We start from the raw sequence: 10,685 nt of genomic DNA, 5'->3' as shown, positions 1-10,685 counted from the left end.
ACTTTCTCCAATAGTATTTCAAACGCACAACTGCTCCAAATTTTATTGTGGCCATGGAATTTTTATGGCACTGGAGTATACTTGTATATATTGAGTATACTTGTATATGACTTTATATAGAATCTATAAGCTTCTTTTCCCCTCGATCAATCTTTGATTCAAGGAGAGTTATAACAACAACAACAACAACAACAACAACAATAATAATAATAATAATAATAATAATAATAATAATAATAATAATAATAATAATAATAATAATAATAATAATAATAATAATAATAATAAATCAGCTAACGGCTTTTGTTCCCTTTTAGGGAGGCCTTTATACCCTATCTAGCTTTTGGAGACTGAGTAGGCAGTTCAATCTCCACCAGTAGCCAATCAGAGATAGCTTGCCCATGTCTATCACTAATTATAGCAGCAACCGATGAAGAGGCTGCCATGTCTTGGTACCTAGCCCTAACAAGATATGTTACTGTCTAAAATAACGTGGGTACTACGGTAGATTTTTTTGAGTTTACGGGATAAAAAAAACGGAGTTTCCGGGAAAAAACCCTCTTGCCCATGCCAGAGATCGACTAACTCGTGAATCGGTCAAAGAAAGACTTAGAAAAAGTTCCCCCATGTCTATCACTAATTATAGCACCCACCGATGAAGAGGCTGGCAAACAAGTGCTGCCATTTCTTGGTACCTAACCCTAATAAGATATGTTACTGTCGGAAATAATGTGGGTACTACGGTCGATTTTCTTGAGTTTACAGGATAAAAAAATCCGAGTTTCTGGAATAACAATATTTATTATTATTTATTTATTTTATTTTATTTTTGTCCCCCATGGATCACAGGATTCATTGTGGGAGATCAACGCTAGTCAAAACAGTCCACCCCCACCACTTACCAAACTCATCTACTGTTTATACTCCACTACTACCACTGCAGGCAATGCCCTCCATTCTGCATGAAAAAAAATCCAATTCTTCTTATCCTCACTCACCACCTAACCTTGCAACTTCCAGGTATGGTCCCAATTCCCACTCTACCATATGAAAAATCACCCCACTGTCAATCCGATAACAACCCTTCAATGGCTTGAATGTTGTTTTAACATTACTCATATCCCCTTGTTCTCTACTCACCAAATTCTGCAACCTGCATGCCATCAATCTATCCTCATAATCAATACTACATAGCCCTGATAACACTTTTGTTATCTGTCTCTGGTCCTTCTCCAAGGCTACCTCATCCCCCTTCAAATTCCAGCGCCTAGATCTTAATAAAGAAATCTAGACTCTGTCTGATCAAATCTAGACTCTGTCTGATCAAAGCCCTACAAAATGGGATCATATCCCTTAATCAGTTGTGGTCAATATCCTCTTCAATAATGCAGCAATTCTCCAATATGTCCTCTGAACTTCAAATCTCTCTCCACAATCTCAAGATCCCCCTCCTCCCTTCAGTACAACTCTGCCAAGTTAGCATGAAGCATCCCATCTGTAGATCCCAAATTTAAAAACCTTACATTTAGTTACATTAAATTGACATCCCACTTATTTGTCCACCCACTGAGTCAATTCAAATCCTCTTGAAGAGCCAAAATATCAGTACTACCACTAATAACAATCATCTCAAGTTTCACATAATCTGCAAACAACTCAATATTTCCCATCACAATATCATTAACATAAATATTAAACATGAATGGACCCATCAATATCCCGTGGAACTCCACCTGCAACCCCTCCAATCCCAGGCACTGCTACCCATGTATAACTCTTTGATGTCTATTATTATTATTATTATTATTATTATTATTATGATTATTATTATTATTATTATTATTATTATTATTTTAATACTTTAATGTGGTTCAAACTAATGTTGTTAATTTAAAAGTGTCAAAAAGTAACTCTTCTTGTCACACCGAAGACATTGATATGTAATTCATCGAAATCAGCCAAGTGAAGCCCAAATTTTGAGTATCTTGAAAATTGAGCAGAGTTCACCATGGTCACTAATCTTTACAGTTGTCCAAGGGAAGAAAGGTGAGCCATGAAGTGCAACAAGTGCCTGAAGAAATTATCGTCCGACGGAAGTCATAACCTGCAGGAAATGCCTTAGGAATCTTCACCTTACATGTGCCAGATTCTCAAAAACAACATGGCAACTCAAATCCAATGCCTAGCGAGAGGAATGGAAATGCCTATACTGCAGAGAGAACAAAGAAACCCCGCCACCCACGACGCAACTGATTACGCCCGAGGCAGAATCGGACGATGAACTGAACAGACAAAAAAATATCGGTGAGTCTTATAATTTGAATTCCGTAAATTTATTACTAGAAAAAGGTTAGAAAATATAAAAGCCAGCTTGGTAGATCTTGTCCAAGAACTATTTGATAAACAGAATAAACAAATAACAAAAAAATTAGCGAATATGAAGACTGTTAAATTTAATAATTCAAAAGTCGAAGAAGCCTTACAAACGGTAAAAGACATTAAAACCACCATTAACGCACTAACTGACAGGCAGCACAAATTGATAAAAGACACATCGGAACTCCGTCAAGAATTTAATTCCATGAAACTACAATACGAAGTTTTAAACCAACGACAACATAAAGAAGACCTTGTCATAAATGGTCTTCCAGAAACTGAATCCATAGAAAATCTCAGAGACGTAGTTTTAAAGTTAGGCCATACAACTGACATCCTCCTACAGCATAATGATATTCAGACCATAAATCGGATTCCCAGGAAGAACAAAAAACAAGGCTTGCCACGACCCGCACCAGTAATAATCCGTCTGACAAGCAAGGCTACAAGAGACAATCTCATAAAAGCCAGTAGACTAAAAAAACCAGTAGTCAAGGATTTAAATGCATCGCAAGACAATACGCCAATCTTTCTATCTGAGTATTTAACACCTTTCAATCAGAATCTTTTGAACCAAGCAAGAAAAGGAAAAACAGAAAAAAGTATCAATTCTTGTGGATCAAAGACGGCAAAATATTCTTGAGAAAGTCACAGACTTCAACGTCTATACAAATAAAAAGCTCGGAAGATATAGACAGGTTGCCAGAGTGAAACAAAAGACTCCAACTTAGTTCAATAAGAAGATCTCAACACAACAAATATGAATGTGAACCATCAGATAGATGTAATTACACCAGAATACATCATTAATTGCACTTTCGAATCGCTTGTTGCATGGAAACAACACACAGTACAAGCGAGAGGTCTCTCAATCTTGCATATTAACATCAGAAGCATCCGAAAACATTGGTTATTGTTACAGGCTTATCTGAGGAATTACACTGATATTATTGATATATTGATTCTAACAGAAATGTCCATTACTAATGACGAAGCGACTGCTTTCCAAATTGCAGGCTTCCAACAACATAGACATGCCGCCAAACAAAAGGAGGGGTGGAATATTAATATTTAGCAAACAAAAATGAGTAGCAAAAGAAACGGCCTATCAGTTTGAGCATGCTGAAACCCTTTGCCTCGAAATCACTAATACCACCAATAGACAGCATCCCATAATACTAAATGCTATTTACAGGCAACCAAACCTAAAAATGATAAAATTCTTGCATGAACTCAATTGCTGGCTTTCAAGCCAAGAAATATGCTCAACCAAATGCCTACTGATAATTGGCGACATAAACATAAATATTGCAAACGAAAACCAGAACAACACTGTACAATACCTAGACACGCTATCCATGTATAATCTAATACTAACAATAACATCATGTACTAGAGAAGAATTATTCGGAAATACTATCACTGCCTCCTGTCTAGATCATATAAACGTCCGAGCACCACCAAACAGTTACACCGCATCAGTCATAAAGTGCAAAGCAGCAGACCATTACTTCACCGCTCTAAACCTGCACACCAAGACAATATCCATGCAATGTCCCACAGAAGAAAATCGACAGAAAACAATAATAGACGAAGAAATAGTCAACCACGGAATAAGAAAAACAGATTTGGAACACCTGGCATTAGATTCAGCAGATGTCTTATACAACAACATTAAACTCACACTGGAGGAAATATATAAGAGAGCTACAAAGAAAGTCAGAATTCGTTCAAACAACACAAAATACTTGGATAACACAAAACTTAATCATAGAAATACACAGAAAGGACGCTTTATGGAAAGAATTAAAGCGATATCCAAATAACACAGCTTTAAAAATTGAATATAAGATAACAAAGAATCGCCTTACAACACAAATCAGAAATGCAAAAAGACGCTACTACAGAAACAAACTAACCTCTGCACAAAACAACAGGAAACAAACCTGGCATCTGATCAATGAGATGCTGGATGGTGTTCCTAACACCACCGCTTCGGAAACCATAAAACACAGCTTCATGAAAGACGCAAAACCTATCCAACAACTAGCAAATGACTTTAACCAATACTTTGCAGACTCCATCCAAGAACTGCAAAGAAATATTCCCCCAATCACAAAACGTGACCCTCCACTTGGACCACAATCAAAACAGACATTATGGCTCCCAACCATAAAAGAACCAGAACTTCTTTCTGCAATACATCAAATCAAACCAAACAAAGGCCCAGGAATTGATGGTATAAGACCTAAAGTTATAAAGCAACATGCAACTAGTTTAAGTCCTATCCTACTAAAATTAATAAATAAAATATTTAAAACAGGACAGATACCAAGTATGTTAAAGACCGCCATAATCACACCCATATACAAACAAGGAAAAAAAATTTAATCAGCAATTACAGACCCATAAAAACATTACCAATTATCAATCAAATTATGGGGCGGATCATACCGAAGAAACTTACAGCATACACAGAGACCTTTCATATTATCTCCAAAACACAATATGGTTTTCAGAAAAATAAGGAAACAACATCTCTCTTGGAAGACTTTACAGACGTAATTAATACCGCCTTAGACAAAAACAAAATTGCCATGGTAGTCTTTACTGATCTAACTAAAGCATTCGATACACTCTCACATCAAACCTTGTTAGAAAAGCTGAGGCATGTTGGAATAGACGGGCCTCTTCACAGGTAAACGTTGAATAGTGTAGGGGAGAGCTGTACTCTCCCCTACACTATTCAACGTTTACACGCACGATATTAATCAGCTACCACTCAAAGGTAAGATATTCCAATACACAGACGATACAGCAATAATATCCATCCATAATAACGCAAGCATAGCCCAAACAAATATGCAACATGACATAAATTTGATCATAGACTGGCTCACGAAAAACTCCATACAGCTAAATTCAGAAAAGAAAAAATTAATGATATTCAGAAATCCAATGACTCGACCAGTTGATAACAAATATATTATTATTATTATTATTATTCCTGATACCTCCAAGGAGTCCGAAGACTCATCGCGGGAGGACATCTTCAACTGTCTCTACATCTTACCTCTACTACGAATCAACGCCATCTACCGCCCACCTCCAACACTACCACAACTAGTAATTTTTGTCTGTAAATTGCTATAACCATCCAACATCCACTTTCCAACTTAAAAAACACACAGAACAGCAAAACCACTACAATCAGTCAGGTTGAAACAATACGATACCTTGGAATTTACTTCGATGCAGATATGAACTGGAATAGCCACATAAACTATCTACACAACAAACTCCGAACAATAAGTGGCAAACTCTACAGGTTAAAAGACAGTTCCCATACGCCTAAAAACACTAATATACAAAGCACTATGCCAAAATATACTCAGATACGCTATAACAACATATGCTTTCTGTGCACCCTACAAATTAAATAGATTAATGTTCCCAAAAGAAAGATCAGTACAAACTGATCTTTCTTTTGGGAACAAAGAGAAAATAACGACCTTATATACATTGCAATGTCAGAACACAAAATACTGACAGCAAAACATTTATGTCACTATGCAGCTATGCTAAAACATTATTTCGATGTTTTAGCATAGCTACATAGGACAGTCAGAAATACATACCGTATAACAAGACCTCAGGCAACTAATTATATCACATATAAATACAATAATCACTACAGAAAGGCCACGCGAAACTTCTACATTCCAGACATGATAAAAAATTACCTTTTGAACACAGAAACCTTACAAACTACAATAACCTGAAAAGAGCTCAAAGGACACATACTATGAACAAGAAACACACCCAAAATACCATACAAACTTAATGAAACACAATATATTCGTTCAGGCTTCCAGTTCAGCGACGCATCAATACATTCCAAGTTATTTTGCGTGCGTGCGCGCGCGCGCGAATTTCTCAATCATACATTTCGTAGCTTCCAAATACAGCAAAAAAACCAACAAATAATAACCAACTGGTGTCATCCTCAGTATAAGCTTCGAGGGTGAAAGCAGAGAACTTAGTTCTCATCCAAGGGGTATCATATGTAACCAAATGCATGTTATGTACGTATCACATGTAAACCAATGTATGTATTATATGTAAACAACTGTACGTAATGTAAGTATCATATGTAAACAAATGTAAGTAATGTATGGAATAACTGTAACGAAAGAATGCAATATAAGAGTGATTATATCCATTGATATTGTATATATAGAGTGTAAAATTGAAAAGAAACATCTGTAATAATCATCATTATGAATATTATAATATACGTTGTAAACAGTTATTGTTATTATTATTGTTTAAAAAACTTTATGTACGAGAAAGTATTTGTTATGCATAATTGTGTTCACATAGTGTATGTAATTTATATCAGAAATAATAAAATGTTTAAAAAAAAATCTTCTTGGCTTCGCGTGTTAGGCAATTGTTTGCCTGTAACGTTTTCAAGGGTTTAAAAAGTCTTCCGCCCATCTCTTCCTCTTGATCGGTGTCCTTTTGGTTTATATTTCCAGGTAATATTTGGCCATCTGTTCTCATTCATTCTTTCTACATGTTTTTTCCAGTTCATTGTATAGTTTGTGATGCCTTCTGTTACGTTAATTATGGATAACTGTTTACTTATTTCTTCATTTCTTATCTTGTCTATTCTTTTATAGCCTGCGAGCGGTCTTAGGAACTTTATTTCTGCAACTTCCACTTGTCTTTTATCTAATTTTATCTTTTTATATAATAATGATAAAAATTATTATTATTATTATTATTATTATTATTACGCATACCTCCAAGGAGAAAAAGACTCATTGAGGGAGCACCACTTCACAGTTCTCCATCCACCAACTACAACTACCATCATTAACTACACCAGGGGTCACAAAATGACGGCCCGCGACCTTAATGATTTCTTTCCTAAAAAGTAATGTTTCTAACATCCTGCTGTGATTAAAACAGAAAAAAATTCACACTTCTAAATGTTTTATGAGCTTTAAACAATTTTTGTAAGTCAAAATTACGTATTTAAATAATTTTCTTAAAGTATGAATAAAATGTAATTGAACTTATATTTTCTAAACTTGTTATATTTTCAAAATTTAAAAATAAAAATGGTTATAAATTTAAAAGGTGGTGTAACTGTTTACTAAGTCGTAAAGGCCTGGCAACAAAAGGGCCTTTGTTAGAGCCTTTCTTTTTTTTTAGTTTATGTTTTGGTTCGCAGAATAATAATTAATAAGGCCCGCATCTGATATACATCTAATTGACTGGCCCTTTGTTGCGTTTGAGTTTGAGACCCCCTGATCTACATCATCTACCGCCCACCATCATCACCAGTATTTTCACAGACAATACTAGTGATGGTGGTGTTGGGCATTAGATGGTGGTGTAGATTATGCGGTTCGCTGTAGTTGGTGTATTTGAGTGGTGGAGCCGGAGGATAGGTGCCCGACCTCGATGAGTCCTTGGAATCCTTGGAGGTGTCATATAATAATAATAATAATAATAATAATAATAATAATAATAATAATAATAATAATAATAAATCCTGGCCGGACTGGTTGGCCGAGTGGTAGCTCTCCAACTACAACTATCATCATCATCTACCGCCCACCACCACCACTAGTATTTTCACAGACAATCACAAACATACATGGCTATTTGTGATTGTCTGTTTAGGGCATCCACTCCCCAGCTCTCCACCTACAACTATCATCATCATCTACCGCTCACCACCATCACTAGTATTTTCACAGACAATCACAAACATCCATGCCCATGGCGGGATTCGAACCCGCAGTCTATATAATTTTTTATTTTTTTTTATTGATTGCTAAAATATTTATACATACAATAAACATCTTGTGTGATATTGCATCTTATAATTTTACAGAGTTCAGCACTAAGTGCTGCAATTCCTACATTGGATTTCAATTAAAAATTTTAATAATACTTTTTTGCCTTTATATTATGTATTTACAACACATGTTCTTCTAATATCAACAATGAAGATTATACGGAATTTTTTGTATAATTTTTTATTATTTTATTTTATTTTTTTTTTTAAGTTTGAGAAAGAATGACTATACATACAAATTTCTGCATTTGCTTATAAGGATTACTTGTAGATGAGTGAGGCAGGTTAATCCCACCTACTTCGAAGCTTGGGTTAGCTTTTATGAAGAGAGTGGGATTTAGCCTTCACTATTTGTGTTGTTGCTACTGTTTATGTATGGGATGTAGGCATTGGATGCTAGTGATTTGTGATGTGTATATTAGTGTTAATGGTTTCTTAGCTTTGTTGGTATATTTTCCAGAGTTCGTTTTTTAATGTTCTGTAGTTATCTAGGTGTTTTAACTTTCTTAGTAGGTTGTTGAGTTGCGTGGGTATCTGTATAATAATAATAATAATAATAATAATAATAATAATAATAATAATAATAATAATAAAAGTGTTATTATACACTTACGCTTGAAGGATGCGTTATAAATACTACTGCAATATTGTTTTCTATACTGTACTCAGCTAGCCAGGTGTATCCTGACTTTGCGTTGTTTCTTTGAAAGTAGAAATACGAAAAATAATTCCTTTTGTGAAAAAAAAAAGCACTTTGTAATACCATTTTTACCTTCCAAAAATAGGCGGTATGCATATTCATAAATACGGAAACTAATTTCATGTTGCACTTTTAATTTCAAGTTGCACTTTTTTTTTTTTAATTAATTATAGCATGATAAATACAGTCTTATGGAAGCTCTGAACTGAGAGTATATTTCTAGCGATCAGACGCCGAAAGTAAACTTTTGCTAAAGCGGTAATTTTAATTTCAATGGGGTTTTACTGTAACTTTTCTGTAATTTTATTGTCTTCGAATAAATCATATTTGTTATTTTCGTCATATTATAAAGTAACTGAAAGGTAACATTAAATAAGGTGAGTTCATAAAGAACTCCCTAGCTTTCTTACGTAACTAATTTGTTTCTGTAAGTTTAATAAAAGCAATAAGTTCAATACTACAATACAATACAATACAAAAAATAAATAAAAATCACGGTTGTGTGCGTGTGTCCGCGCTCACCAACTATGCAATCATTGATCAAATTTAATTTGTAATGAAACATTTCATTACATATATGAATTTGTAATTGATCACTTCATACAATTTATCATCTCATGAGAAGAAATAAATCAACCAATCAAGGAAATAAAATTGTTCATATGAATTAAGAAGTAAAAGTCTGAACTTAGATAAAGAAAAGCAAATTATTAATTTTCTTGTCCATGAAAAATGTGTAAATACTAAAATGGAATTATAATTTCTTAGGTCTTTGCAGCATCAGAGCTTCTGTGGAGAGAGGAGTTGGACTCTAGGTATGGAAACACATTTTTCATTTTAAAATTAAATTTAAATTTAAATAAAATAAAATTTTGTGGATGTGGCGTAAAACAGGTGTCATAAGTATACTGTAACGAGTAAATGAAAATGCCTAATAGAATTAGCAGCCTATGTACAAATTGTAAATAGCTGTATATATATATTTATTTTTAAATGTACACAGCTGCTGTTGTTGATACAAATAACCTCAGTAGAAGTAGCCTCAAGAAATGTAAATCAAAATGTCAATTAGAATAAGCATTCTATGTACAAATGTATATATTGTAAATAGTTGTATATATATTTATTTTGATTGTACATAGATGCTTTAGTGTTAATAAAAATATACTCAGTGGATGTGGCGTTTGTCAACCACGGCGCTTGGCCGCACGAAGGAAGACTTGGTTTCGAGTCTAGTCGGCGACTAGAGGAAATTTTTCTAAGCCTTTTTTCGACCGGTTCCCGAGTTAGTCGATCTCTGGCACGGGCAAGCAGGTTTTTCCTCCCGGAAACTCGGGTTTTTCGTCCTGTAAACTCAAGAAAATCGACCGTAGAACCCACATTATTTCAGACATTAAATATATTGTGTTAGGGTTAGGGACCACGAGATGGCGGCACATTTGAGCCGTCTCTCTTCACTGAGTACCGCTTAATTAGTGATAGCCTTGGGCCATCTATCTCTGATTGGTACCAGTGGAGATTGAACTGCCCACTCAGTCTCCAAAAGTTAGATAGGGCTAAATGGCCTCGCCTACTCCCCGTATACGGGAATAAAAAGGCGTTAGCTGATTTTTTTTTTTTAATTAAATTTTTAAGTGACCAAAATTCGCACATGCTTAACATTAACGAAAAATTGTGCTTTTTTCATTTATGTTTTAATATTTCGGGATAAGAGAAAATTCGGATTTTTGAAGA

Source organism: Typopeltis vanoorti, chromosome 5, assembly GCF_054136105.1.
Source record: "Typopeltis vanoorti isolate ZY-2024b chromosome 5, IOZ_Tvanoo_1.0, whole genome shotgun sequence".
In the NCBI taxonomy this organism is placed as follows: domain Eukaryota; kingdom Metazoa; phylum Arthropoda; class Arachnida; order Uropygi; family Thelyphonidae; genus Typopeltis; species Typopeltis vanoorti.
The sequence above is the reverse complement of the archived record's forward strand: the minus strand, read 5'-3'. Positions refer to the sequence as shown.